The 4620-nt window shown below is 44.6% G+C and overlaps 1 long non-coding RNA gene across 1 annotated transcript; it reads right to left on the minus strand.

Annotated features, from left to right (window-relative positions):
• Window positions 1-512: 512 nt before the first annotated feature.
• Window positions 513-4056, minus strand: LOC124030673. The gene is made up of 3 exons (XR_006838011.1): window positions 3896-4056; window positions 1042-1232; window positions 513-615 (listed from the first exon to the last, which is right to left on the minus strand). It is a non-coding gene; the product is annotated as an uncharacterized LOC124030673 (long non-coding RNA).
• Between the last annotated feature and the right edge of the window lie 564 nt (window positions 4057-4620).

A 4620-nucleotide genomic window follows, 5' to 3' on the forward strand; every position in this document is an offset into this window, starting at 1 on the left:
CGACCCTGCATCCCCCCCGGCAGCATCCTTCCACGACCCTGCATCCCCCGGCAGCATCCTTCCACGACCCTGCATCCCCCGGCAGCATCCTTCCACGACCCTGCATCTCCCCCCCAACAGTATAGTTCCACAACCCTGCATCCCCGGCAGCATCCTTCCACGACCCTGCATCCCCCGGCAGCATCCTTCCACGACCCTGCATCTCCCCAACAGTAGAATTCCATTACCCTGCACCCCCCAACAGTATAGTTCCACAACCCTGCATCTTCCCCCAACAGTAGAATTCCACTACCCTGCACCCCCCAACAGTATAGTTCCACAACCCTGCATCTTCCCCAACAGTAGAATTCCACTACCCTGCATCTCACCATGACTTTGAAGGGGCTCTTGGGACGTTCTCCCCCTCCAAACCGTACGTATATGACATAGTTCCCGGGGTCGGTGCGGTGTAGAAGATATCGAATGTTCCGTCCTCGTTCTGGATGACATCAGCCTCCACCTCGGTCCCATCCGGGCGTCACCACGATACATGTCACCTTCCCCTTCCCAGCTGCCTTAGCGTTCACCACAAAGCCCACCTCTTCCCCGACCGCGATGACGGGGCGATACCAGGACCTGGTCGGAATAACAGATAAAAAGAGAAGTCAGGAGAAGAAAATTGTAACTGAAAAGCTCAGATGAACATCAGAGGCATGTAGGATGTTATTCTAATGTGCGTTGTATCCATTTGATTCTGTGTAGCAAAACCTTTTGTCCACGATACACACACACCACCCCCCCCTCGGGAGAGGAAAGTATATCCTATCAGTCTGGAAGGACCAGTGTGTAACATTACCTCCACAGGGCTCAACACCGGTGCTAAGATTACAGAACACTGTGTTTCTAACTTTGAGCCCAAAGAGTTCTCTAGTTAACATATAGTTTCCTTTCTGCCAAAAACTAGCGAATGTAAAAAAAATGTAAATTTGCGGTGCTCCGTGATTGGATGAGCTTGAGGTCCAGAATGCAGGTCACGTCAGACACCCATGACGACTCCCTCACCTGCGACGGTGCATTTGCTGGCGTCTCCTGAGGACGTGGCTCTGACCCGGTAGGGCGAGGCAGGGATCTCATCTCCTCCGTATTCTGATCACGATGGTGTACCGCCCCACCTTGTCAGGTACGTAGGACACCAGGTAGGTCCCGTCACGGTTGTCCTGGATACCAACCCTCTTCGGCTTCCCATCTTGGTCCTGAGAAAAACAATGTTTCAGACCTATTACACAAGTGATCCTGCTTAACAAATCAAATCAAATGCATTTATAAAGCCCTTCGTACATCAGCTGATATCTCAAAGTGCTGTACAGAAACCCAGCCTAAAACCCCCAACAGCAAGCAATGGAGGTGTAGAAGCACGGTGGCTAGGAAAAACTCCCTAACTCACCCAGTAATTCATTATTTGTCATCTTAATATTAAGCTCACAAGCAACTATTTTACAACCAAGATGTTATATATATAACGCACAATTGGCCATGTCAAGTGTATAGGTTGGCAGGCTACAACTTTAATGAGAACATTACATTTACTGTTACTACTATACTTCCTGTTAGTTTACTACATGACCACTGGCAGTGAGTACTATACTTCATGACCACTGGCAGCGCGTACTATACTTCCTGTTAGTTTACTACATGACTACTGGCAGCGAGTACTATACTTCCTGTTAGTTTACTACATGACTACTGGCAGCGAGTACTATACTTCCTGTTAGTTTACTACATGACTACTGGCAGCGAGTACTATACTTCCTGTTAGTTTACTACATGACTACTGGCAGCGAGTACTATACTTCCTGTTAGTTTACTACAATCTAGCTAATGTGTTTTGAATTCTCACTTCCTCGTGTGGTCAATTAGCCCCCAAAATAACCCACAATTCATTAGGACGGCACATCAATATCTTGAATCACTCATTCTTTGAAAGATATTTAAAAGAGACAGTCGTGTATTTTAGTCGAAAGCAAATTACTGGTTTTTGTTTTGCGCGACGCCGCAGAAAGAAATTGTTTCGACCAAATCATGATCTGGTGGCACCAACTGGGGGGAAAAAATGTGTGTCACTGGTTAAACTGAGGAAAATGTTTGTCTGGAGTCCTGGCATGGGGTGTGTTGTTTAATCTGCTGTTGAGTAATGTGTTCTTCTGCCAATTGGCTGGGGGAAAGAAATCATGTGATAGGATGTTATGCAGAACAATCTGTTGGTAGGACAAGGACATGCAGGTTTGAGAACATGGAAGTCAGTGATTTATACTTGTTAGGTCAAATGATGCAATACGGATGTGATTCAAGTGAAAGTACATTTTAAAAGGGCTCATTTATTATTCAAATAACAAAAATATTTTGTCAAATTGACTAAGACTAAATATATAGTAAACCATTTGTCCCAAAAGTACAAGTAGCAGCTGATTACTACGTGAATAGGGCGTCACACCAGGCTCTTTCAAAAGTACTACCAAAGAAACACTCACACGCTGCAGTTAATCATTTATTACCACTTAAATGAGCTTCATAATCACTACCACTTAAATGAGCTTCATAATCACTACCACTTAAATGAGCTTCATAATCACTACCACTTAAATGAGCTTCATAATCACTACCACTTAAATGAGCTTCATAATCACTACCACTTAAATGAGCTTCATAATCACTACCACTTAAATGAGCTTCATAATCACTACCACTTAAATGAGCTTCATAATCACTACCACTTAAATGAGCTTCATAATCACTACCACTTAAATGAGCTTCATAATCACTACCACTTAAATGAGCTTCATAATCACTACCACTTAAATGAGCTTCATAATCACTACCACTTAAATGAGCTAAATAATCACTACCACTTAAATGAGCTAAATAATCACTACCACTTAAATGAGCTAAATAATCACTTCCACTTAAATGAGCTTAATAATCATTTAGCTGATAATCTCCTCATGTTATTTCTATATCCATTACCCATGATGCTAGTTTGTAGTGACAGGGCTGTAGGATGAAGTGGTGTTTCCATAGATACATTATAGTTAGTTGCCTGTGGAGGTAACCACTGCTTTAGACTCCATGAAAAAAATGGCTTCATTTCACAGTCCTCTTCCTTCCTTCCTACGCTGTTAGTGAGAACGTGGTAATAATGTTTGTTGTTAAAAATAAAAAACTGAATGAGATCAAGGACAGATTTGCCGTTGTCTTTGTGGGATGGAGTCATCAACGCAGTGGTCCCTCACAAGTAACTACACTACTCAAAAAAAATAAAGGGAACACTAAAATAACACATCCTAGATCTGAATGAAATATTCTTATTAAAATCTCTTTAAGTGTTCCCTTTATTTTTTTGAGCAGTGTACATTCTGTGTGAAAAGACGACACTTCGCCCTACAGAGAAGACCAAGAGGATGTTGGTGTTTTAGGTATTACTCTTTAAAGAGACTGACGTTACTACACATTCACATAGTAATAAGCTACATGTATTTACATATGTTACTACTAAGTACGTAGTACTTCCTACTTCCTTCTTTGGTTCTCTTGTTTAAGACTAAATTGTTCCTACATATGTAGTGTTTATTTACTATGCATTTACCAGGCTGTTAAAGGGAGAGTTACCGGGACCATCCATAGAGCAGTGATACTGACCGTCTACAGTTACCGGGACCATCCATAGAGCAGTGATACTGACCGTCTACAGTTACCGGGACCATCCATAGAGCAGTGCTACTGACCGTCTACAGTTACCTGTAAAAGGGAGGGTGACCGGGACCCCACCCCCCCCGACCACCGCCGAGACACTAGCCGTTATATGTTTCTCGAAAGTCCAGCCTGCTTCGAGAACCACAATACAACCCTCAGGTGAACTCACTGTGATCTGGACGGATAGTTGTCCCTCTCCTGCGTCCTTGGCATCGATGGTGAACTCCACTGGAAAGCTGGCTGGCACTCCAGTGGTTAGACCTGGACCACTAGCCACCACCTTACTGGCATCATGGGTAGGCAGCACTCGCAGCTTGAAGGGACTGGACAAGGAAGTAAACAATAAAACTGGAGGAATCTAGAAGGGCGTCACAGGTAGGGTCTAGAATTAAGGTGTAAACATTTAACGGGGGATCGTTAACTTTAATTTAAAAAATAAATAAATTGAAAAACGGTTCTGTCCGGTGACTGACCTGCCTGTCCGGTGACTGACCTGCCTATACTGATAGGCCTAGGGCACGGTTCTGTCCAGTGACTGACCTGCCTATACTGATAGGCCTAGGGCACGGTACTGTCCGGTGACTGACCTGACTATACTGATAGGCCTAGGGCACGGTTCTGTCCGGTGACTGACCTGACTATACTGATAGGCCTAGGGCACGGTTCTGTCCGGTGACTGACCTGACTATACTGATAGGCCTAGGGCACGGTTCTGTCCGGTGACTGACCTGACTATACTGATAGGCCTAGGGCACGGTTCTGTCCGGTGACTGACCTGACTATACTGATAGGCCTAGGGCACGGTTCTGTCCGGTGACTGACCTGACTATACTGATAGGCCTAGGGCACGGTTCTGTCCGGTGACTGACCTGACTATACTGATAGGCCTAGGGC

Source organism: Oncorhynchus gorbuscha, unplaced genomic scaffold, assembly GCF_021184085.1.
Source record: "Oncorhynchus gorbuscha isolate QuinsamMale2020 ecotype Even-year unplaced genomic scaffold, OgorEven_v1.0 Un_scaffold_13663, whole genome shotgun sequence".
Taxonomy (NCBI): domain Eukaryota; kingdom Metazoa; phylum Chordata; class Actinopteri; order Salmoniformes; family Salmonidae; genus Oncorhynchus; species Oncorhynchus gorbuscha.